The following is a 27,920-nucleotide window of genomic DNA, read 5'->3' as shown; positions in this document are numbered from 1 at the left end:
TACATCCATACAAACTTTCGCCTTTATAATAGTACTAGCGGTCCGCCCCGGCTTCGCCCGTGGTACATATGAAAAATAGATGTTGGTCGATTCTCAGACTTACCCGATATGCACAGAAAATTTCATGAGAATCGGTCCACCCGTTTCGGAGGAGTATGCAGACTAACATTGTGACACGAGAATTTTATATATAAGAAGATTCAGATACGTACTATACATGTGTACTGTGTAGTGAAGGATTCTTATGATCTTTTGATAAGGGAAAATAACTAGTTTTTTAGATAGGTACAGTGCAACCTCGATATAACAAATCTGAAGGGAACATATAAATATTCGTTATATCAAGTAATTCGTTGAACTGAGGTTCGTTATGTTGAGGTTAGGTTGGTCTAAAATTCGTTATAAAGAGGTCTTTTACGTTTCTGATCCATTTCAACTTGAATCTTTAAGTGACGAGCAGCAGTGTTCACATTACTTTCCAATTTAAATTAAACAAAAATGATCGTTTTACGAACACGGAACAAAAGCATCGCGACATGAATCACATATTATGTATTATTGACGACGCGGTTGGCGCAGTGGTAAATTAACTGCCTACTGAGCCGACGGTCCCGGGTTCGATCCCCGGTCAGGGCAAATATTTGTGTGATGAACTCAATTATTTGTTCATGGGTCTGGGTGCTATTATCTATATATGTATTTACTAAATATTATATTTATCGTCGCCTAGTACCCACAACACAAGCCTTAATTGAGCTTACTGTGGGACTAGGTCGATTTGTGTAATAATGTCCTATAATATTTATTTATTTATTTATTTATTATGAGATTAAGAATCATTACATTGGTTTGAACTTTATATAAAGGTTTTGGGTTGACGAAATTCGTTAATTAGAGGTATTTATACTTTTCTTGATAGTTAAAAATTCGTTATAAAGAGGTGGTTCGCAAAAAATGTTCGTAATGTAAAGGGATATTTTATATTGAATCTTATTCAAACAAACAAACAAACAAAAATACTTTATTGTGCACCAGGACATAAAAATTACAAAATCAAATGTATAAAAGAAAGAGACACAGTTGAGCACAACAGGCGGTCTTATCGCTAAGACAGCGATCTCTTCCAGACAACCTGGTGGTCAAGGAGAAACAGTGGAAGTAAAAGTTAATGGGCAAGAGGTGCGTTTATAGTTTAGAGCACATAAATAAAATACACATATATCCATATTATATACATACAAATACATACACATACAAACATATACATATAAACATACACATACAAACATAAACATACATACATACACATAAATATACATATACGTACATACATATACATACATACAGAAAGAAATGAGCTATTTACTAGTCGAAAAGCAGACACATACGGAGACAGCATCAATACAAAGATATTTAACACTAAACAGGTAGATCTAAATTCATTACTTGGACAGGTAAAATCGCTTCAGCAGTGTTTTGAATGTGAGTAGAGATTGAGCTTCTCTTATGTCTAATGGTAGATCATTCCATAGCCTGATGGCACGCACAGTAAAGGAAGAATTATATATATGATTTACATGACCCGGTACGACCAGACGAGACTTGTTTGATGATCGAATCGGGTGGATATTAGACACAAGGAACTCAAATCTCTCTTTTAAATATTGCGGTGTTTTCGGATCAAACAGAACACAGTACAGGAGGTGAAGGATATGAGTATTTCGGCGAAGACGAATGGGAAGCCAATTATTCAAGGGGATTACGAAAAATTCGTTAAATCGAGGAAATCGTTATATTGAGGTACGTTATATTAAGCACTGTATATCTTATTCAGTACAAGAAATGTAATTTATTACCTACTAGAGGTCCGCCCCGGCTTCGCCCGTGGTACATATTTCGCAATAAAAGGTAGCCTATGTTCTTTCTCGGGTATTGAAATATCTCCATACCAAATTTCATGCAAATTGGTTCAGTAGTTTAGGCGTGATTGAGTAACAGACAGACAGACAGAGTTACTTTCGCATTTATAATATTAATAGTATGGATTGTAATGCATCACCGCCTTATGTTTTTGGTTTAATTTTTTCTTCCGGGTTGTTAACTTGTCTGTGATTATATGGTTCCTACGTCATGAATTAATTAAATCTGTCTGTTTGTATTATATTACTCGGGAACGCGTATGTAGAGATTACAAAATCAAATGCTTCGAAATAGAAATCTATACAAATATTATAAAGCTGAAGAGTTTGTTTGTTTGAACGCGCTAATCTCAGGAACTACTGGGCCGTTTTGAAAAATTATTTCGGTGTTAGAAGAGTTCGGTGTCGAGGAAGGCTATAAGGCTATAATATATCATCACGCTAAGACCAACAGGAGCGGAGTAATGAGGGTGAAACCGCGGAGCACAGCTTGTCAAGTTATATAGCTAAAAATAAGCAGATAATAAAAATAAATAGCAAATTAAAGTAAGTACAAATATAAAAAGTACAAATATAAAATAATCGTAATCCATACTAATATTAGAAATGCGAAAGTAACTCTGTCTGTCTCTCTGTTACTCAATCACGCCTTAACTACTGAACCAATTTGCATGAAATTTGGTATAGAGATATTTTGATACCCGAGAAAGGACATAGGCCTGATAGGTTTTATCCCGGAAATCCTACGGGAACGGGTTTTTCTTTGAAAACGCGGGCGAAGCCGCGGGCGGAAAGCTAGTTGATAATATTATTAACTTTTATCATGTCGCATAATTAGTAACTATTATAATATTTTGTCGTCTCAAAAACCCAACCAACTTTCTTGTACGATTCATAATTTTTTTTTATGAGTTATAGGTTTAGTAATTAATTTCTTCCACGATTTTTTATCAAAACTAATGATATGTAACTGTCCAAAAATTCATAGTGCAGTATTAAATCTTTTCATTTATTTAATAACTATAGCTACTTATTTAATTATGTACTGTACATATTAATAAGAAAATAAATACATTCTTTAATTCTTTAGCTTTCCGCCCGTGACTTCGCCCACTTTATCTATAACCTAATAAATTATATATTATGCTAAAACCTTCCTCGCGAATAACTCTATCTATAAAATAAACCGCATCAAAATCTGTTTCGTAGTTTTTATGTATAATTTATTAGGTTTTAGACAAAGCGGGCGAAGCCGAGGGCGGAAAGCTATAGTTATTAAATAAATGAAAAGATTTAATTCTGCACTATGATTTTTTCTAATAATTAAATTAAAATTTAGGGCGGTAAGTTACTATCTTTCCGAAAGATAGTTATTTATATAACTTAGTTTTTGCTTGATTGGCTTAATTATAATTTTATAAATATATTAAACAAAAAAAACGACAAACACTACTTAAAGCTATGCAATTCACGTAACTACGCAAAAATAACAAAAAATATAAAGCACAAATATTTATACAACAAAAAATGTGCAAAAAATTAAAAATATATTCAAAAAACTTACCAAAAAATTTGAAAAAATGGGGATTAAAAACTTAAATGTAACACAAAAAAAAACGGTTCCAAATAATATTCAATGCAATTGAATTACAATAACAAATAAATCTTTGATAAAACTAAGTTTTTGACGTTAATGTTCTCTCTTCTATAAATCAAAAACTACTGTGCTTGTAACAGCGTACTAGTCTATTTATTATTACTGAAGGAATATATTTTTAGGGTACCGTAGACAAAGAGTTTACGCTACAGAGCCAAGAAACAGCAACTACTATACATATAAAATTTTATCAAAAAAAAATTAGTAAACCTAGAGCAACAAAAAAATTGCCATTATTTAAGTAATAGCTGAGCCCTGCGGTTTTACCCGCATTACACAGCTCCTGCTGGTCTTAGCGTGATGATATACATATAGCCTTCCTCGATAAATGGGCTATCTGACAACAAAATAATTTTTCAAATCGGACCAGTAGTGCCTGAGATTAGCGCGTTCAAACATACAAACTCTTCAGTTTTATAATATTAGGTATAAATATCACAAAAGTCTAAAGTTCTAAGTGTTAGACGCCTTTTCATTCTGCATTCAGTCCTTAGGATATATAAAACAGCTTCATCTAATCAACCATACTCAAATAACAGGCGAAATAACTTACAACTCCCTAGATTGAATACTTCTTTTGCAAAACGTGCACCGAATTATATGTGGCCACTTTTATACAATAAAATCAAGAGACACTTGGACCTTTCTAAAAGTAGTTACATTACTAAAGACATGCTAACGAAATTGCTGCTCTCGGGACTATGATAAGACTGAGCAATTTGTACGACTTCAACTTTTTTGAACTATACCTACTAGTTACGCGACGCTTGATGGGCCAGTGCTGTTGTGTTCAATAAGTATGTGACAGGCTTTTTGAGTAGCGATTGTTGTTAAATTAATTTGACATATTTGTTTTTCTTCTATTCTTTTCTTTTTTTTTTAATTTAATTTAAATGAATTTAATGAATTAAAATAATATTCTTATGTAATACTTGAATACGAATTTAAATATTAATCACATAATCTATGCCGCTCCGTTATAAATTATATTATATTGTTAATCGTTTTTTGGTCCCGCAGGACAGGCTTCGCCTAGTGCGGGAACCAATGAATCTCATAATTATATTAATATCAAATTATTAAATTAATTAATATTGTGAAATACACCATATTGTAATAATCTTGTTTGTAAATAAAGGAATTATTATTATTAAAAAAAAAAAAATCATTTCGTTACGTTTTCTTTTGTTTTTACAAACGGAATTAACTTATTATTTATTTATTTACAGTCGATCAACTAAAAACTATTTACATATTGCACGCCTCATAAGCGAAGCGTTGAGGTGGGTACTACTGTCACTTCGCGCAAAACATCTGATTTTTCAAACTTAAAATGTCTTTATGTATCATACATTGCACTTGTAAGATAATACATACACACACATATTAATAAAAAAACACTATTTTTAACGTTCATGATATTTTTGATGTCATTTTTGTTATTTAAACTAGTTAAAAAACAGTTTAAAAAAGTTCTGTCTTGGACGTCCGTGTGTCTGTATATGCGGATCCTTTTTCTTGTTAACACGATAGCGACCGAAATACTTTACTAATCGAGTCTTTTTTTTTCTCTTACGCTTGAGTATGCTCAGGAATAGAACCCTTTCATTTTTCAGGGTCTGATTCGATGTGGTTTAATTGTTATTAAATAAACAAAAATAATAATTAATAAATATTTATTAAAAAAAAATTATGAGGCGTGCACTTTTGGATTTTCCAAATTATTTTTTCTTTATGTTTGGAATAATCAGCGGAACCTTGTTTTCGCGAATTGGATTCGCACTTGACTGCTTTGTCTTATAATCCCTATAGAATATTCAATACTGTGATTGTATAAAAAAAACGTATTAAAAAAATTAAATATCTATACTTCTTTACTAATATTATAAAGAGGAAAGGTTTGTAATAATGTATGTTTGTATGTACGGTTTTCACGCATAAACTACTGGACCGATTTCAAAAATTCTTTCACGATTAGAAAGCTGCATCTTCACTGAGAGCAACATAGGCTATATTCCATTTCCAAAAAAAATAGAGATCCTTACCAAAAATGCAATAATGTAACCCAAGGTGTAAAAAATTCCTTAATAAAAATTCTGTCATCGCGTGCGGTGCGGAATTAATTCCTTGAAGTACGAGGATGGTTCTTATGAAAAAAAAAACGTAAACATGTAGGTACCACGGGCGAAGCCGGGGTGGACCGCTAGTTATTTATAAAATAAATTTGATACGGATCTTGCATGCATCTTTCGCAAGTAATCAATAATTGGAGAAACAAATTTCCATTAAACAATTTGTGATGTATATCTAATCCATACTAATATTATAAATGCGAAAGTAACTCTCTGTCTGTCTGTTTGTTACTCAATCACGCCTAAACTGCTGAACCAATTTGCATGAAATTTGGTATGGAGATATTTTGATACCCGAGAAAGGACATAGGCTACTTTTTAACCCGGGAAAATGACGCAATCCCGGAAATCCCACGGAACGGGAACTATGCGGGTTTTTCTTTGACTGCGCGGGCGAAGCCGCGGGCGGAATCCTAGTATCTAATATTCTATTCTAATATTTCTAATATAATAATTATAAAGGCGAAAGTTTGTAAGGATGTATGGATGTATGGATGTTTGTTACTCTTTCACATAAAACCTACTGAACCGATTACAATGAAATTTAGCACACATATAGAGGGTAACTTGGATTAACACATAGGATAGTTTTTATCCCGGAAATCCCACGGGAACGGGAACTATGCGGGTTTTCCTTTGCAAACGCGGGCGAAGCCGCGTGCGGAAATCTAGTAAATGATATTTAGAAAAAAAGTCTTACATTTCAAATTATATAAAATAGATAACAATACTTATATGAAATTTTTGAGATGGTTATTTTGGCAATTAAATTATGGCCATTTAATTGATGGTTGTTAATCATCTCAACATAGATGGCGAGCGGTGTGTCCCTGGGTCGATTTTTCAATGCTTGGATAAAACTTATCCGTCCAATAAAATATTTCACGATAATATTAAAATGTCACGACGTAAACTGTCAAGTACGGGCAATTAGAATACGGGCAATTTAAAATGGTAGTTTTATACATTACTAGTGGTCCGCCCCGGCTTCGCCCGTGGTACATATTACGCAATAAAAGGTAGCCTATGTCCTTTCTCGGTTATCAAAATATCTCCATACCAAATTTCATGCAAATTGGTTCAGTAGTTTAGGCGTGATTGAGTAACAGACAGACAGACAGAGTTACTTTCGCATTTATAATTTAGTAAAAGTAAATTAGTATGGATTCCACAAATAAGTTTTAACTTTTAACCAAGGATTGAAATATCACCCCTTAGACACATAAAACTGAAAGAATAGAATAAATTCGGTCGCTCTGGCGGGTCACGAGTGGCTGAATTGGTCAGGCATCCGCCCCGGAATGGTGCGAAAGGATGCGGGTTCGAGTTCCGCCTTTCCGCCTGTTCGTGATCGATTTTTTTCTATTCTTTATAAATTTATATTTATAAATATTTGAATGTCATAAAACCAAAAAATATCAAATTACAGTTGAATTGAAAACCTCCTTTTTGAAGTTAGTTGAAAATTATTGTTTTTCTAACGAATTCATGAGGAAAAAGATAGAAAACGATATTATCAATTTCGACCAATAGGATCCAATCATAAAAAAATGTATTGAAAATAAAAAATGTGCGCATGTACTAGTGTACCTACACACGTAAGAAGTGAAACTTCTTTAGGACCTTATTTTTCAAAAAATAATTTACTATATGCATCTAATACGTCGAATCACGCGTGGTAGGGATTAGAAAATGATGGCTCGTAACGGAAAAATGTCACGCGTAACGAAAAAATGTTACACTTTTTTTTTCCAACCCCGATAAAGAAGTTTCACTTCAAAAAATTGGTATTTTTAATCTATCTACTTACATGCATTGTTTTTAATACAATGAGAAATGATGTCATTAATAAATACATAATTGATGCTATTAATTACAAACCTCTGTTTAATGCAACAATGTATTATTTATGTTAGATAATAATAATTAATCGACATCAAAATAAGAGGAAGATCTTTGTTCAACTGTATAAATTATAATATACAGGGTGTCCCAAAAAGTAGTGATGAACGGAAGTTGGGAGGTAGAGAACATAGAGGGCTATCGGAATCACCCCCATGTATGATGTATGCTATGGGATTTTTCGTATTTTCGGAGTTCTTAACTCCGTTTTGTGAGGGTTTTTTTGAGGGTGATTCGGATAGCCCTCTAGGTCCTCTACCTCCTAGCTTTCGTTCATCACTTCTTTTTGGGACACCCTAAAATAACTTCAGTCATATTGTCGTCAAGAAAGTTTTAAGAAAACATGTACAACAGTTTTATGTTACGTGATATTAATATTATTTAGCATATAACGTAATGCCTAGTAACAGATAAACCCAAGCAATGCGATTACCAGGTCACCTACTAGGTATTCAGGAACGACCTAGACCAGACGTTTATATGTCGCAGTAATATTGTTAAAACTGGCAGATTATAATAAGTCGAGATATTGCAAAGTGTGAAAAACTAGAATTTGTAACATCACTACATAGTATAAAACAATGTCGCATTCCGTTGTCTTTGTGTCCACTTTAAAATTATGCAGCAGATTTTTAGCGTGTTATTCAAATTAAGGTTAGCACCGCGCGGGCGAAACCGCGGGCGGAAATCTAGTAACAATATAAAACTAAATATGCGTATCTGCGTGTCTATCTATCGCTTAATAGCTCTGAAACGCATTATCCGTTTTAGTTGTAGCTTTTTGAAATGGGAAGTCGATTTGTCGATTGATGTTTAATTAAAACAAAGCCTTTAGAATATTCAACTATATAATCATTATATTGATTTTATTTTTAACGTAATAAATAAATAACATTTACCGATTCTGCTCATTACATGTAACATTACGGAATAGAGCTTAAAATGACTATTTATTAACTAAAAATTTTCAGGAATAACAAAAGTTTTACCTGTTTGAATTTGAGCTAGAAAACGAAAATATAATATTATGTATGTATGCATGTAAGTTGTAACCTTTTGTGACTTTTAATCAGTAAGTTTCGTTAATTCTTAACACATATTTAACTTAAATTTATGTTTCCTCTGACATATTTATATGAATATTGAATACATAATATTACAGTGTGTTATAAAAAGGGTGTCATAATATATAATGTAATAACTGTGGTAATAATTTATTTGATTTATATGAGTTTAATACCTCGTTTTTGTAGTTTATTTCATTTGGCTTTATAGTTTAAATTATTGCACGCCTCATAAGCGAAGCGTTGAGGTGGGTACTACTGTCACTTCGCGCAAAACATCTGATTTTTCAAACTTAAAATGTCTTTATGTATCATACATTGCACTTGTAAGATAATACATACACACACATATTAAGAAAAAACACTATTTTTAACGTTCATGATATTTTTGATGTCATTTTTGTTATTTAAACTAGTTAAAAAACAGTTTAAAAAAGTTCTGTCTTGGACGTCCGTGTGTCTGTATGTGCGGATCCTTTTTCTTGTTAACACGATAGCGACCGAAATACTTTACTAATCGAGTCTTTTTTTTTCTCTTACGCTTGAGTATGCTCAGGAATAGAACCCTTTCATTTTTCAGGGTCTGATTCGATGTGGTTTAATTGTATTAAATAAACAAAAATAATAATTAATAAATATTTATTAAAAAAAAATTATGAGGCGTGCACTTTTGGATTTTCCAAATTATTTTAACTTATTATCATTTTAATTACTGTGCCCCGCAGTTTCACCTGCATTTATATGTAGAAAAAAGCTATTTGTAGGTACCTATACGAACGTAATGTATATTCTATAGGTATTAGGTACTCAAGTTCAGATAAAAGTTGGGTATAGATATTTTTCCATATCTATGTAGGTATATAGTAGGTACAATGGTCCCTGGTCGCGGAACAATTCCAACCAATACCCGCGGCCCCGCAGTGGGGTTTTAGTCGGGAATCTTACCGAATAACATAACCCACGGCTCCTTCCCCGGGGGCCGTGGGTATCTTTTTCCCCACTGAAAAAAAGGTACAATGGTCCCTTCTACCTTGTACAAAAACTTTTTTTTGTATATGTTCTTAGTTTTAATGACGTAAGTATTTAATCAATAAGAAACATAGGTAACAAAAACTTTTAGAATATTCCACCTATAACTTACGCATGCGGCTTTGTCTATTTTTTTGACGTAAACCTTTACATATTTATTTGTTTTTGTAGTTAGGATTAGCATAATGACAAAAACATTTAAATAATTAACGAAAAAATATTATAAGTTGATGACGTTTTTGATATTTTCAAACGTGAATTATTAATAATTTTTCATATTTTAACTGACAGCCTACACAAAATTATTTTTATTGGAATGGTATAGGTACGGTTTAACACTTACTTATAATTTTTTGTCTGTACTTCATAATAATAATTAATATGTACATGAACATGAGACATCGAGATATTTTGTATGTTTAAAACTAAACGAAAAAGCTATGCTCTTCGCGCTTTCACCCGCGTGGCTTCGCTCCTGTTGGAGCGTGATGAATGATGATATTATATTTTAGCCTTATAGCCTTATGGCTGGTTCACACTTTGATTAGTGCGAGTGCAGGTGATGAGTAGTACTACGTGTGGACAGCGACTGTTTAGTGCGAGTGTTTAGTAGGCTGTGTAGTAAAGTGAATAGAAGCGTGTTCTATTTTTTTGCGAGTGGACTGCGAGTAGCCACGTCCCGCGCGCCCTCCCTTCCCCCTCACTCGCAGCGTGCCTGCACTCGCACTAATCACCTGCACTCGCAGTCAATTGGACACTACTCGCACTACACACCTGCACTCGCACTAATCACCTGCACTCACACTAATCAAAGTGTGAACCAGCCATTAGGCTGGTTCACACTTTGATTAGTGCGAGTGCAGGTGATGAGTAGTACTACGTGTGGACAGCGACTGTTTAGTGCGAGTGTTTAGTAGGCTGTGTAGTAAAGTGAATAGAAGCGTGTTCTATTTTTTTGCGAGTGGACTGCGAGTAGCCACGTCCCGCGCGCCCTCCCTTCCCCCTCACTCGCAGTGTGCCTGCCTAAACACGTCTGGACACGAGTGTTTAGTGTTTAGTGTTTAATGTAGTGTGTAGCGTCGCGAATTGCACCATTGACCTGCACTCCCACTAATCACCTGCACTCGCAGTTGAATTGGACACTACTCGCACTACACACCTGCACTCGCACTAATCACCTGCACTCACACTCATCAAAGTGTGAACCAGCCATTATTAGCCTTCCTCGATGATTGAACCACAGAATATACTATAATAGCGTAGTACATGTATCTCAATGTATAATAGTGATTGGGCTATCTAACTCCGAAAGAATTTTTCAAATCGGACCATTAGGTACCTGAGATAATCGCGTTCAAACAAACTCCTCAGCTTTATAATATTAGTATAGGTAATCGATATAATAATTATAATATGTATAGGCTATATTATTAGGTCTATACATATCCATACTTAATATTATAAATGCGAAAGTAACTCTGTCTGTCTGTCTGTTACTTAATCACGCCTTAACTACTGAACCAATTTGCATGAAATTTGGTATAGAGATATTTTGATACCCGAGAAAGGACATAGGATAGGTTTTATCCTGGAAATCCTACGGGAACGGGTTTTTCTTTGAAAACGCGGGCGAAGCCGCGGGCGGAAAGCTAGTAACCTATATAACCCGCGGCTTCACCCGCTTTGTCTAAACCTTCTAAAACTACTACCTAACTAAAACCTTCCTCTTGAATCACTCTATCTATTAAAAAAACTGCATCAAAATCCGTTGCGTAGTTTCAAAGATTTAAGCATAGGTACAAAGGAGAGAAAGCGACTTTGTTTTATACTATGTAGTGATGATTAGCCTTCCTCGATGATTGGGCTATCTAACACCGAAATAATTTCTCAAATCGGACGGATCAGTAGTTCCTGAGATTAGCGCGTTCAAACAAACAAAAAAACAAACAAACTTCAGCTTTATAATATTTTTGTAAGTATAGATAAAACATATTTTCTTTCTTCTTTAAATAAAATAGGCTATATTTTAAGATCTTTATACATAATCGGTAAAAGTCTCTTGCAAACATATCATTACATTATGTACATATGAACATACAAACATATAAGTGAAGAGAAGCGTTTTAAAATGAACTTTATCACATTAAAAATAAGGTTAATTTTGATTTGAAGTGAACTGTAAAAACCTTAGATAAATAACTAGTATTATGTTGTTTTCTCTAAATATTGAAAAACTTTTTATTGATTAATTCGAAGATAAAAAAATCTAAGTATATCAAATTTGATTGTTCGTCTGTCTGCTGATTTTATTAACTATACATGTTGATGTATATAATATTACTATGGTCGAGCCAATTTAATAGGCAACATTTGACGTCTATCAATTTTTTCTTCGAAGAGAGGTAACCTGCATAAAAACATCGATTACAGTGAATTAATCGATACGGACTTGAAACATTTGTCAATCGAACTTGAAACACATGTCAATTTTAAAATTCATCAGGCGAATCCTTGTCCCATAGTACGAGATCCGGCTGCAGGATCAGTGCGTTCATCGGTTTTTTGCTGAAAACCGAATTTTTATGTATATTTATAATTAGGAGAATATATATCGACTAGGTTGCCAGTCAAAATTTGGCCGCAAGCATGTTTAATTAAAATTTTTCTAATCGATTTTTGGGAAAAAAATTCGTTCACTTGTTTTTTGAATAAAATGTAGTCTACATCACGTCAAATGATATAAAAATTCTAAAAAATCACGGTTGCCGCTTTTCACCTGGCCGCAACATCTTGGCAGCCGGGTGCAAACAGGTATGATTTCGATTTATTTTTACGTTCATAACGCACATTTATGAATCATATATCAAATTAAAGCTAATTTTTTTTCTATTTATTATCATATATGGTTGCATAATTAAATCCGGCCGCAAATAAGGGTTGCTGGCTTATAAAAATTATAAATATAGGATTAGTGCGTTCATCGGTTTTTTGCTGAAAACCGAATTTTTATGTAACTATATGTATTTATAATTAGGAGAATATATATCGACTAGGTTGCCAGTCAAAATTTGGCCGCAAGCATGTTTACATTCAACCTTAAATATTCAACATCTTTAACAGCCGGCAACCCTTATTTGCGGCCGGATTTAATTAGGCAACCATATATGATAATAAATAGAAAAAAATTAGCTTTAATTTGATATATGATTCATAAATGTGCGTTATGAACGTAAAAATGAATCGAAATCATACCTGTTTGCACCAGGCTGCCAAGATGTTGCGGCCAGGTGAAAAGCGGCAACCGTGATTTTTTAGAATTTTTATATCATTTGACGTGATGTAGACTACATTTTATTCAAAAAACAAGTGAACGAATTTTTTTCCCAAAAACCGATTAGAAAAATTTTAATTAAACATGCTTGCGGCCAAATTTTGACTGGCGACCTAGTCGATATTGAGGTCGATATATATTCTCCTAATTATAAATATACATAAAAATTCGGTTTTCAGCAAAAAACCGATGAACGCACTGATCCTGCGGTGGGATCTTAGACTACCAGTAATATACTTTCTGAGCAAATTTAATACATAAAAAAACACAACGCATTATTAATTTATGATGATTATTATTCACAAGTAATCAATGAATTCGATTCTAGATGTCAGATTTCGATTTTTAGAGTAATGTCTCTGGTATTTAAAAATAATAAAGGTTTATTGACACAAAATTGTAGCGACGTCAGTTCTTGAAATCAGAAATTGTTTATTATGTTTAGAATGGTTTATCAGTAAAATCAAATCTTAAAATTACTTGTATCGGTCGTTATTATTATAAATAATATGTAGGTAATCGTAATTGAAAAAAGTTAAGCAAAAAGTTCTAACAAAACGAAATACATATCATGTTATTCTAAACAAATTACCACACACAAACTACCTATGAATTAAAAGCCTCTGACATATAGATATATATAAAATTTCATAAAAATTGGTCAATCCGTTTCCGGGGTGTATTGAAACTAACACATGTGAAACAAGAATTTTATATGTAAGAAAGATTATGTAATAGCCATATAGAAAACATGCGTTAGTCATTAAGAAAATACATCTAAAATTGCTGTGTCTATTACAATAAGACAGTTACGTAAAGTGTAGGTCAATGCAACCACAGATACATTATTCGTATAGATACTAGATGTGACTGGCTTTTATTTTTCAACTAGCTTACCGCCCGCGGCTTCGCCCGCTTTGTCTAATACCTAATAAATTAGGTATATACCTTCCTCTTGAATCACTCTATCTATTAAAAAAAACCGCATCCAAATCCGTTGCGTTGTTTTAAAGATTTAAGCATACATAGGGATTAGGGACAGAGAAAGCGACTTTGTTTTATACTGTGTAGAGATATTAAATACGAATAAATATACGTATCTATCTATACTATGTAAAATACAGTTCAAAATACATGCCATCAATAGTGTGCAAAGTAATGAATCGATTTTTACACGCTTTATATTAGCTTCACCTGTAGGTATGTTTGTAACCGACTTCTTTGGGCGCGATTTTGACCCACTTTAAACGGCCAGATTTCGTTCAAACTTTGTAGATTTATTGAGGACCGATGACAATACACTAATTTGATAAAATTTTCTATTTTTTAGTTCGGTTTTCTATAAAAAGCGTGTTTTTTTAGTTTTTTTTAAAGTGAAACTTTTATTACATCGTCTCAAACTTTTTGGTCTGTGTAGCGCATGTCGCGTATATCTCGGCTGCCGAGTAGGTATACCTACTCGGCAGCCGACTGTCACGCGACATGCGCTACACAAAGCAGTGTTCGGAACCGTTCGAACAGTTTCACTTTTACCGTGGTTTCATAAAACCACACAACATTTTTTTTAAACTATTATTATTACACAGTTATATTAGCTTCACCTGTATGTTTGTATGTAACCGACTCCTTTAGGCTCGAATTTGACCCACTTTAAAAAGACAGATTTATTTCAAACTTTCCACACTTATCAAGAATCGGTGATAATACAATAATTGCGGGCTTTTTAGTTTTTTTTTAATTTTAATTATTATCATGTCTTGTCTAAAAAGTCATTGTAACCAAAGTTATTATATGTAATATGTATACTTTTATAAATAACAACATTACTTTTTAGACTAATAGAGGAATCAAAAAAATCATTATAATACCGATTATATGTTATCTAAAATGTGTGGGTAGTTTTAAATTAGAAGTTTCGAAACGTCATCATGATATTTTTGAAGTGAAACTAATTTTTTTTTGGTTACGCGTGACATTTTTCCGTTACGCGCCATCTTTTTCTTATCCCTACCACGCGTGATTCGACGTATTTCTGTAAAGTTGCATATAGTAAATTATTTTTTGAAAAATAAGGTCATAAAGAAGTTTCTTTTCTTACGTGTACGTACACTAGTACAACAACACATTTTTTTTTATCTAAAATTTGTATCTAAAAAACTACGTAAAAAATCAAGAGGAACTAGTGGAGTGCGTGTTTATTTTGAAATGTTAAAGTTTACAATAAGAAAAGTATCATTATTATAAGCTGGCTTCAAAAACATGTCTGCAAGTCGAATTGTGTTCCGTAAGTTTCATAAAATGTAAGTAATATAAATTACATATTTGTAAAAAAAAGAATGCATAATAATAATTATTACAAAAAGTACTTCTATAATATAAAACTCAAAGGTGACTGATATAGTGATCTATCAACGCACAGCCCAAACCACTGGACGTATCGGGCTGAAATTTGGCATGCAGGTAGATGTCATAACGTAGGCGTCCCCTAAGAAAGGATGTTAGAAAATTCATCCCCTAAAGGGGTAAAATAGGGGATGAAAGTTTGTATGATGAAAATTTATCTTATCCACGCAGGCGAAGCTGCGGGCAACAGCTAGTTTGAAATAAAACGTTTTTACTTTTAAAATCGTTTAAATTCAAGGATGTTAATTGGCTCCAGAAATCCGCTTTCCGTCAATATTTATTTCCTTTTTTCATATAATTATGTTAAGTACGTAACATTTTACGTAAATAAGTTATTTAAAAAGACAACAAAATTAATATGTTTTCAATTCGTTTAGTTCGCTGTTTATTTTATTTAAACGTTTTAATTGAAATAAGCCCTTTTCCCTAAAGTCTAAACCATAGGCACGGTATAGTATAGGACATCTAGCTATCTATGGTCAGTGACCTATGAGTCAGTGAGCAAAACAGTGTCAGAGAAAGTGCTAACAATTTCACTGAATATCGAAACTTTTCTTACGGTAAGAACCTTACTGTGTTATTAGATTCGCTTCATACTATGCGTTGGTTCATACTATCCTATCCTATCCTACTTCCTACTATCTTATCCTATCTTATCCTTCCTATCTAATCCTATTAATATTATGTGAAAGTTTGTATGGATGTTTGTTACTCTTTCACGCAAAAACTACTGAACCGATTACAATGAATTTTAGCACACTTATAGAGGGTAACTTGGATTAACACATAGGATAGGTTTTATCCCGGAAATCCCACGGGAACGGGAACTATGCGGGTTTATCTTTGAAAATGCGGGCGAAGCCGCGGGCGGAAAGCTAGTACATATTATAATATTTTCTATGTCAGTAGTTCCTGAGATTAGCGAGTTAAAAACAAACTCTTCAGCTTTATATAGATTATTTTATTTTAATTTAATTATCGTTGGAAGATTATTTGTGTCTAGTTAGTTACTGATATAACCTTAGATATAACTACTATAAAAAATGTGTGCGTGTACTAGTGTACACACGTAAGAAGTGAAACGTCTTTATGACCTTATTTTTCAAAAAATAATTCATATAATCAAAATATCTCCATACCAAATTTCATGCAAATTGGTTCAGTAGTTTAGGCGTGATTGAGTAACAGACAGACAGACAGAGTTACTTTCGCATTTATAATATTAGTATGGATTAACAAAATAATTATACTGTATACCTTAGATTACAAAATAAAATACAGATGGAGCATGTCAATCATTCATCGCCCTTGTCAAAGAAAATACGAAATCAAAAACGAATACGTTACTCCGCTAGTGCTATAGCGATTCTAGTGTCATGCAATACGTCAAAAGGGGTTTGATATTTTAGTAAAAAAATGCTGTCTTGTGATATTAAAACGCTGTAAAACTTGTTCCCGAAAACAAACAAAAAGATAAAACATCGTTTTACAGATTTTCTGTAGATTATTTGGCTTATTGAATTTTGTATAAAAATAATAATTTTACAAATACGAAGGAATTCAACAGGTAAATTAGCTTGGAGAAATTTTTGCGTTTGTAGTAGTGTATGGTCAGCAAATAAAATAAAACAACATTTTATTTTTAGTTTTTATTTTATATATATAAGGGATTTTAAATTAAACTATATGTGTTTCTCCTCTGAAAAAGATGAGACTTTATTTTAATATTTGCACATTTAACATACATATAACTTTTACATTAACAATGTTACTAAAATGAAAAATTTACTAACCTGAAAAAGAAACGACATTTAAAGTTTAATTCTTTAGTTTGAGAAGTCAAAGGCTTGCCTCGACCATGTTTTAACACTGGAGCCATTTTGAATTAACAATATAAAGTTACAACACTTACACACAAATTAAACACTAGTTATGGCCCTGCCTTCATACAAAACTGCTGAATACGCCGTTCGCACGGGAATAGAATGTGGATGCGATTTCCCTTAGTTAGCATCCAAGCTTACGTCTTTATAATTATTAAACTGTATAAATTCATTCTTTAACTCCGGTCTGCATCGTGCAGACATGGGTGTAAAAGTCTCATTTTAGCTATTAAATGTAGTTTTTAAGTACATCTGAGTTTTCATTTGGGGCCTCCGGCTGCGGGACATGTAATTCACTTCAACAAATATTATAACAATAATAACAAATAATAACAACAATCAACAAATACAAAATTTATCAATTAATCCATCAGTCCTCGGAATCACAGACACAATAGAAAATCTATTGTGTCGCGCCCCGATCGGGCCTTACGGTGGTCAATGGGTTAAACTACGTACATAATAATTATAATTTTTGAATGAAATGTGTGCTTTATGTTCTAACGTTACCAAACGACTGCACGTGGCACCTGCGGACAGCGTAAACTGGTTTATTCTGGTTTTGTGCGTGTTTCCACTTTCCACTATCAAGTGACGATTTATTTATTTGTTTTGTTTCGTAATTATTATGGTCAAATATTAATTATGAAACAAATTATTATGGACACGATATTTTATTGTTTCACGGTAGTCGCCTTGTCTCCAATTTCTCAAGGACGTAAAATTGAATGATATATTTTTTTTTATAAAGTCAAAACCATTTTCTTTCAAATAAAAACTTGTTTTTATTGAAAACAAAAGTGTTGCTAGGAATAAGTATAAAATTAAATAGTAATGTTAGGATATCGAAACATTTTTGTATAGGCCAGAACGATATAGTGGAAACGCGCTCTAAGATCTGAGTAATATACACACCACTACATATGCAAAAATTTCTCCAAGCTAATTTACCTGAAAACTTCAACGTATGCTGCCAGTATTTTGAAAATGAATTTGCCATTTTTAGGGGTAAAATGGTTAAAAGATATTCGGGGTAGTGCTGTTGGATTTTTCGGTCGTGAATGTGATTATTTGTATAGTGCAATAAAAGTTCATGGTCATTATTAGATTATTTTAAAAAGCATTATACATTTTTTTGTTACTTTTATAAAAAGCGTCGTTTTCGCTTGCGATTTAATTCATGTGAACACATGATGGATATGATGAAAATAAAATGTCCCGCATTCTCGACTAAAAACTACCGCTATTTGCATTCATATGTTTTGAAAAATAAAAACTTTTTTTAATGTAATTTATTTAATAAATTTAATGTAATTTATTTAATAAAAATTGAATAAAATTATTTTGTCCATGTATAGATAACTTTAGTAGATACTAGATAGGTGATAAAATAATTTTTACAATATTATAAAATAATATCAAAAACCCGAATTTATATTAAAATAAAAATTAAAACATGACTGCTAATAATTTATGTAGCCTACGTCACTACCACCACAGCTACCTTCATAATTCAGATGATTGCAATGACACCTCACAAGTCACAACTCAAAATCGATCCAATAGTTTATACTGCAGGGCGTGTCAAAGAAATATTATACATACATACCTACACTCGAAAAACATAACCCTCTTTCTTCCGTAGTCGGGCAAAAATTTGGGAAATTTTTCATTATCTGGTAACATAACACGCACACAGAAGCACCGTGTACGTACAGTGCAACGGCGAAATGACAGCACACATAGCTTTATGGAAATGACGATAAATTATTCGGTTTAGTTCGGCAACGCTCCATCTGTCTTTTATTTTGTAATCTAAGCTGTATACGTATAGTCTATTTGTCAGGATGGATGGATGCTTGTTAACTCTTTCACGCAAATACTACTGTACCAATTACAATGCAATTTGGTATGTAGGTAGCTGAAGACCCAGAATAAGACATTAGGCTAGTTTTTATCCCGGAAATATCACAGGAACGGGAACTTAGCGGGTTTTCTTAGAAAACGCAGGCGAAGCCGCGGGCGCGAATCTAGTAGAAGCTTAGCGTTGAAGCTATTGAGCGCGGCGACCGAGTGTAAAAATTCCGTAACGAAAAAACCTAACACCCCCCACTCCAACCGGCACAGCGATGCGATGGATGCGATAGTCCTCGAGTGCCACGCGTATATTTTTCAAAGGTTTTTCGCTTAGTTCTTTTATGTGTGTTCTTTCTTTTTTATAGGTTATCTAGACAATTAAACGAACCGAATATAGGTATGTTTTGCTTTCATGACGTCAATAGATAATTGTTACACATAATTTTTTATGTAAAAGATGTTCTTTTTTCTTAAATTATTACAAAAAGTACTAACAAATTATACGTTTTTTCTCATCTCATATAATATGGAAACTAGCGGTCCGCGCCGGCTTCGCCCGTGGTACCTGTGCTACATGTTTAAACTATCCTATCTCTCAAGTTGGATCGAACTGCACATGGTGTGCGAATTTAATTATAATCGGTTAAGTGGATTAGGAGTCCATTGAGGACAAACATTGTGACACGAGATTTATATACATATATTAAGATTATAAGAAGATAACCGTTCCGGAGAATTGCAGACATATTATAATTCAATTTTAAACTCTGTAGTTGTTAAAAATAATGTATTTTAAACTATTTATGTTAGTCATTTTTTTTTGTTAATTTTTCGCTAAGGTTTGATGACCTTTCACATTCGACAATGTTGGGCGATCCTTCATCCATACTAATATTATAAATGCGAAAGTAGCTCTGTCTGTCTGTCTGTTACTCAATCACGCCTAAACTACTGAACCAATTTGCATGAAATTTGGTATGGAGATATTTTGATACCCGAGAAAGGACATAGGCTACCTTTTATTGCGAAATATGTACCACGGGCGAAGCCGGGGCGGACCGCTAGTAAATTATAAGTGTACTAATTTTGAATTAAATCTGTCCATTCATGGGTGCTGTGTTTTCCACCAATAATGTGCGAGGATGTGTAGCGAGGAATGTGTGTGTAAAGCACCAATCATATCGCTTCATTTAGTTTGAAGTTCAGTATTTAGTGTTTGAAGCGATACTATTGGTTACTAGCGGTCCGCCCCGGCTTCGCCCGTGGTACATATTTACGTTTTCTCTACATAAAAACCATCCTCGTACTTCTAGGAATATAATAAAAAAAGAATTATCGAAATCGGTTCAGCCGTTCTCGAGTTATGCGCTTACCAACACATTTTGCGATTCATTTTTATATTATAGAAGATTTACAAACACATACGCTACACATCGCACATTCTTGGTGCAAAAGCACCTTAAAGTGTCAAATTCGAGTCATAAAGGAATTCGTTACATACAAACATACAGGTTTTTGGACCCCAAAATACAGGCTGTCCTAGTTTGGGGTCCAAATGTTACATGTTTGTACCTAACCCACATATTGATCAATAAATGATTTTTATTTATTTATTTATTTAAACATACAGGTGAAGCTAATAAAAGCGTGTTATGTAGTTATATCCATAATTAATACTGAAAAATACATGCAAGGATTGTATCATCACTACATAGTATAAAACAAAGTCGCTTTCTCTGTCCCTATGTATGCTTAAATCTTTAAAACTACGCAACGGATTTTGATGCGGTTTTTTTTAATAGATAGAGTGATTCAAGAGGAAGGTTTTAGTATATAATTTATTAGGTTTTAGACAAAGCGGGCGAAGCCGCGGGCGGTAAGCTAGTTTAAATAAAATACTTTTTGATCACACCTTTAATTCTATAGACATACCTTAATAATAATAACCTTAGAAATCTTAATTTTTTTGTTGCAAAAAAAATATTTTTGTAATAACAAGTTTGATGGGTGTCATTGTTTCTATATTTATTTTATTATGGTTAAATTGTATAATTTAATAGCCCATTGTTTAATTTGAAATATTATGTAATTTATTTTTAAGTAATAGTTTAATACTTAGTTTAAAAAATACACCAAATAACTATACAATATTGTAATACATATTTTGTGTTCAAAGTAAAATGAATAAATTACTTAATATTAGATTATTAATAGCCAGATACACAAATTTCAGGAATATTTGTTTTTAATCATTAATTTAAAGTTTATAAACTTTTTTACTTACCATCTAGGATCAAACTAATAGACTACATGCCCATATTGAATAAATTATGGGTCATTTGAAAATTGAACCACCAAGTGACCTATCTAGAACGATATAAGTGAAGAAGCGAGCGAAAAAAAACTATGAACGAAGTAATCCTGCAGTGGGATCTAGTACAAGGATAGGTGACAAATGACAATAATATTACTGTACCCTAACTGTACTGAGTTTAAGCGTGTTTTCTTTAAAACTTTCATGTACCTATGTTACTGCTAAAATCGGTCACAAGTGCGTGGTCTTAACCGGCACGTGCCAGCACTGTGTTATAACTTTTGACCTTTAAAATTACGCAACAGATTTTGACGGGTTTTTTTTAATAGGCAGAGTAATAATTCATCAAGATTTGGTATATAATTTATTATGTTTTAGGCAAAGCGGGCGAAGCCACATGAAGAAAGCTAGCTATAAAAAGGTGATGATCGCACAATTTTTTGCTTATTCATATACGCACCGTACCTATATACATACACACATACATGTTTCAAAATTATTTTGTACAATTAGAAAGCTACATTTTTACCGAGTTACATCCTTACTAATATTATAATCGCGAAAGTATGTTTGTTTGTCTTTCTCTTACGTATAATAAATAAAAATTTCTTTATTTGTTTCAAAAAATTTTTTACATAATATTGTTACATATGTTGCATTGAACCCCACACTAGGATCCCCTGTGTTGTGAGGCTATTACTAGCAAACCCGGCGAACTCCGTTTCGCCACCAGATGGCTTCGTTTTATATAACAATTCATTTTTTCCCGCTTTTCTGGTGACATTTTTCCCGAATTTTCTTTGCTATAAACCTCACGGAGCCCGAGACCTTTCCAACGAATGCAAAACCGTGGAAATCGGTTCGTGCGTTCTGGAGTTATAGCGTCAGGAAGGAAAACCCGACTTATTTTTATATAGTAAGGAGTGAAACATATTATGTATTTATATTTTTTATATCCCAAGTATGTTTATTTGAAACTAGATGTGCCCCGCGGTTTTACCCGCATTGCTACGCTCCTGTTGGTCTTAGCTTGATATATTATATTAAGCCTCCCTCGAAAAATGTACTATCTAACACCGAAATAATTTTTCAGCAGTTCCTGAAATTAGCTCGTTCAAACAATTTTTCAGCTTTATAATATTAGTATGACTAGCAGTCCACCCCGGATTCGCTCGTGGTACATAATATAATATATGAATATATAAATATAGCCTATCTATATCACTCAAGGATCACGTCCATATCCAACAGTGAGGTATTGAAATCGGTCCAGTAGTTCATGACATTAGGGCGTTAAAACAAAAACTTCTGCTTTATAAAATTAAATTAATTAATTATTATTAATAAATTAATTATTTTCTTTTTTTAACTAGCGGACCGCCCCGGCTTCGCCCGTGGTACCTACATGTTTACGTTTTTTTTATAAGAACCATCCTCGTACTTCAAGGAATAGATTCCGCAGCGCACGCGATGGCAGAATTTTTATTAAAAGGAATTTTTTACACCTTGGGTTATATTATTGCATTTTTGGTAAGGAACTCTAATTTTTTTGAAATTGCTATACCTATAGCTTAGGTTGCTCAGTGAAGATGCAGCTTTCTAATGATGAAAGAATTTTTGAAATCGGTCCAGTAGTTTATGAGTGAAAACCATACATTCGTACATACATAATTACAAACCTTTCCTCTTTATAATATTAGTATAGAAATATTAAAAACCTTATATTTTAAATACTTAGTACAAATACTAGGTGTGGCATATACATATATATATTTTTATCAAAATTCGTAATGACCCAAAAATGTTTATCAGTCAGACACCGGTTATCTCACAGTTTACTGTATCAATCATGATAATATTTTGATAAAAAAAGTAAGTATGTAATAATTGTATGGTAATTATAGATATTAAAACTCTTTGATGTATGAAAACTAACTGTAGGTACTTATATAATATCTGACAAAAAAATGTGTGTAGTATGTACTAGTGTACATACACACGTAAGAAGTGAAACTTATTTATGACCTTATTTTTCAAAAAAATAATTGACTATATAATATGCAACTTTACAGAAATATGTCGAATCACGCGTGGTAGGGATAAGAAAAAGATGGCGCGTAACGGAAAAATGTCACGCGTAACGAAATAAATAAAAAAGTTACACTAATTTTTTTTCCAACCCCGATAAAGAAGTACCAATTCAAAAATACTACCTACTTAATCTTATATATAAAATTCTCGTGTCACAATGTTAGTCTGCATACTCCTCCGAAACGGGTGGACCGATTCTCATGAAATTTTCTGTGCATATCGGTAAAACTAAGTCTGAGAATCGGCCAACATCTATTTTTCATATGTACCACGGGCGAAGCCGGGGCGGGCCGCTAGTAATACATAAAGTTGTAATGTTGTAAAGTTTTATCATTATGTATCACTACAAAAGTCGCTATCGCTGTCTGTCCGTCTCTATGAATTACGCAACACATTTTGATGCGGTTTTTATTTTTTATATTAAATAGAGTAGTTCTTAAGGTCGTTTTTAGTAAGTATGCTAAGTTATGGACAAAACGGGAAAAACCGCGCGCAGAAAGCTTGCAGGTAATCTAGATAGGTACTAATATTATAAAGAGGAAAGGTTTGTATGTATGTATGTATGGTTTTCACTAGGGATGTAACGATACCGATACCGATACCGATATATCGGCCGATATATCGGCAAGCCGATATATCGGTATCGCCGATAATAAATCAACCGATACCGATATTTTTTTATTAAATTCTTTCTTTTCTTTTATGTTTTTGCATTGTATTCATTCATATTGTTTTATTTCTGTTTCTGTAATAGTGTTAAGGAAAAGCGGAACCTCCTGACACAAGCATTTTATTTGCTTACTAGGAGTGTTCCAATCACAAATTTGATTATGTAAAGGAAAGAAATAAATAATTTTAAATTTTTTAAATTTTTAACGTACTAACGTTTTTAAAATCGTTTTAGTCGGGTGACATGTTCATAAACTTGTGTCACACCAAAACCTCACGAGCGCGATCGCAGGTATAACGAGAGAGAGACGGACCGATCTCCCGTTTCATCTCGAGTGCTGCCACTGCATTATGTTATCACGTAAACATCTCGATCGTAAACCTACTTTACAAACAACCAATTTTTTTAATATCAAATAATTCAAAATCCCGCGCCCAATGAACGATGCGGGAGGCCGCCCGCGCGTTCGCACTTTGTTTTCTGAAAAAACTCTACCAATAGTAAACTTTTATTAGGTACTGATTGTATGTGTATTACTTAAAGTTTAACTGACTTCGTAAAATAATAATACTAAAATAAATGGTTTTGTTGTTTTTTGATTTGGCATTTTTATTTAAAAGAATACGATTAACAGTTGTCTCTGTTAAATGTTGGTAACTTTTTATGCATAATTCACTATTTATTTTTCTACCAAGCCATCGATATCGGTATCGGTATCGGTATCGCCGATACATTACTACAAATATCGGTATCGGTATCGTATCGGCAAAATCATGTATCGTTACATCCCTAGTTTTCACGCATAAACTACTGTACCGATTTTGATGAAATTTGGCACAGATAATCTTTAGACCCTGAGAAAGAACATAGGCTACTTTTTATTGCGAAATATGTACCACGGGCGAAGCCGGGGCGGACCACTAGTATATTATAAAGTTGCGATCTACATGTTGATGCAGTTGTAACTAGTATTATTATTTTAATTGAAGTGAAACTTCTTTAGGCGCGTTGAGAGTAAAATTTCAAGGAAGTGTCATGGCGTCACGTCATGGAGTAAGGCGACGATTTTGGTCTTTGAATCTTGCGAAAGAAGTTTCACTTCTTACACGTGTGTTCGGCACACACGCTCTTTTTTTTAAGTAGACTTTATTTTTACGTCAGTAAGGACACTAAAAAAGTAAGTCATGAACAATTGAAAAGGCAAACTAATCAACGTTGTTACAATAACTTTCTTTTTTTGGGAAGTCGGTTAAAAAACGGTAAAATCCATTCAAGCGCACGGTGCATCGAATTTTATACAAACTGACACAATTGTGTATATATCTGTCTCTTTCCTTTACACAGCTATTCATATGTTTGTCCTTTTCCGCTATTTGACATTTCTTATAGGCTTATCGTTCTTTTACTTTTTCGATATATTTTATTTTTATTAGAAACTAGCTTTCCGGCCGCGGCTTCGCCCGCTTTGTTTAAAACATAATAAATTATATACTAAAACCTTCCTCTTGAATCAATCTATCTATTAAAAAAATCCGCATCAAAATCCGTTGCGTAGTTTTAAAGATTTGAGCATACATAGGGACAGAGAAAGCGACTTTGTTTTATAATATATCTACGTAGTGATGAATCCCCATTTCCCCTGGTCACGACTCACGCGTGAACGGGTGGACCGATTTCGATAATTCTATGTACTGATACTTTAGTGAATATAAAAAAATAATAATTTTCCACTGTTTTTCTGAAATAAAATTTAACACTTGCTCTTAATTTATTATTATATTATGTTTTATAGTAATCATAATTATTCCGTGGGAATTCTTTTGAAATTTTAATCTTTTATGAGAATTAATTAATGGTATTTTTTTAAACAAGGTTTTATTACCTTGATTTGCTTGCGTCATCATATAATCACGATCCCTTATTACACGTTCAATTTTAAGAAAAAATATTTTCTCAAGTAATTTATCTCTATGTTGAATTTCATCAAAATTGGTTGAGCCGTTTTGGTGTGACAACGTAACATAAAAACGTACTTACACGTACAACGTACAAAAAACATACTTATAGTAAGTAATAAAATAATAGAGATTCATATAACTGAGCTTTTAATCACTAAAGGCGAACCCAGACGAAGCCAGGGAAAATAACTAGTATTTACTATAAATCACATGTACCTGGATACAAAGTAGCCTATATGCTCATCCAGACTATAACCTATCTCTGTACCAAATCTCATGCAAATCCGATCAGCTGTTCTTACGTGAAAGAGCGACAGACAAATATTGATTCTCAAAAACTTTCGCGTTTACATACCTAATATTAAATACAAAAAATAACGTAATGTATCGATAATCATTTTTATACTGATAAAAAAAATGGACAAAAAACTCTTCATACATTATTTATATAATAGAAATTAAATTATTCATAAACTTACACAAAAAGTTGTTAAACCCATAAATCAAAAACTAATTAACCCATAATAAAAAAAATACGCAAATCTTTTTGTATTTATTACACTTTCACAAGAACTACTCAACCAATTTAAATGAAATTTCCTTCACAGATAGATTGTACAAAAACTTTTACTTTAAAACCTAACAATGTAAAACTTACCTCAAAAACATTAAAATAATCAAAACAAATTTACTTACAAGTACGAGAAACTATTTATTATCACTTCACACAACTAACCGACTTACAACGAAGCAAATATAGTACTGACTTTCATTTGAAGCAGAGAATAACTTAGGGCTATGTCACGTCGCTTTTTAGGGTTCCGCATCGAATTTCTATACTAACACTAGCGGTCCGGCCCGTGGTACATGTCTACGTTTCTCTGCATAAGAACCATCCTTGTACTTCAAGGTTTATTATAAAAAAAGAATTAACGAAATCGGTTCAGCTGTTCTCGATGTGCTTAGCAACAAATTTAGCGATACGCGCTAATCACAAAAACCACGGGTCCGATTTGAACAATTTTTTTACCGTTACATAGCCCATTTATCGGAGAAGGCTATATGGTATATATCATCACGTTATGACCAATTATAGGAGTGGAGTAATGCGAGTAAATCCGCGGGACAACGCTGGTAATAAAATATATAGTTTACAGACAATAAAAAGCACGTTTTAATAATATTATACTCACGATATAACCGATCCTTGATACGTATACAAGGTTTTTATTCAATCTGTCGGTTTAAAATGGGTCATAATTATTATACCGGCTGTTCCTCAGAGCATGTGTAGCTTGCTAATACATACTCTAAGGGCTGTTCTCAGTAGTAACTTTTCGAACAGGTTGTAAATCCTACTAATAATAATATTATAAATGCGAAAGTTTGTGAGGATGTGTGTGTGTGTGTGTGTGTGTGTGTTTGTTACTCTTTCACGCAAATACTACTGAACCGATTACTATGAAATTTAGCACACATATAGAGGGTAACTTGGATTAACACATAGGATAGGTTTTATCCCAGAAATCCCACGGGAACGGGAACTATGCGGGTTTTTCTTTGAAAGCGCGGGTGAAGCCGCGGACGGAAAGCTAGTATTATTATAAAGTTTAATTCAATAATTTATAGATGATTGAATTTGATTATGAAAGAAAATAGGCAATGCCAGTAACCTTTCGGGATTAGTAAAAATAATTTAATAATTCGTCG

General features: G+C 33.0%; 1 protein-coding gene and 1 long non-coding RNA gene across 2 annotated transcripts in view; both read right to left on the bottom strand.

The window, feature by feature from the left end:
* LOC149895834 (putative fatty acyl-CoA reductase CG5065) overlaps nucleotides 1-26,961 on the bottom strand; it is a 47,461-nt gene extending 20,500 nt beyond the window's left edge. Inside the window, exon 1 of the mRNA XM_090118446.1 lies at nucleotides 26,907-26,961. The gene's annotated coding sequence lies outside the window, so the exon portion shown is untranslated. The remainder of the gene's footprint in view (nucleotides 1-26,906) is intronic.
* Nucleotides 17,218-18,256, bottom strand: LOC149895835 (uncharacterized). Its single transcript, XR_016458451.1, has 2 exons — nucleotides 17,780-18,256; nucleotides 17,218-17,616 (listed from the first exon to the last, which is right to left on the bottom strand). It is a non-coding gene; the product is annotated as an uncharacterized LOC149895835 (long non-coding RNA).
* Nucleotides 26,962-27,920: the final 959 nt, after the last annotated feature.

Source organism: Colias eurytheme, chromosome 30 (assembly GCF_061535395.1).
Source record: "Colias eurytheme isolate Ceu_HAF_F1 chromosome 30, ilColEury1 Martin Lab GWU primary, whole genome shotgun sequence".
NCBI lineage: Eukaryota > Metazoa > Arthropoda > Insecta > Lepidoptera > Pieridae > Colias > Colias eurytheme.
This window is presented reverse-complemented; position numbering and strand designations above follow the sequence as displayed.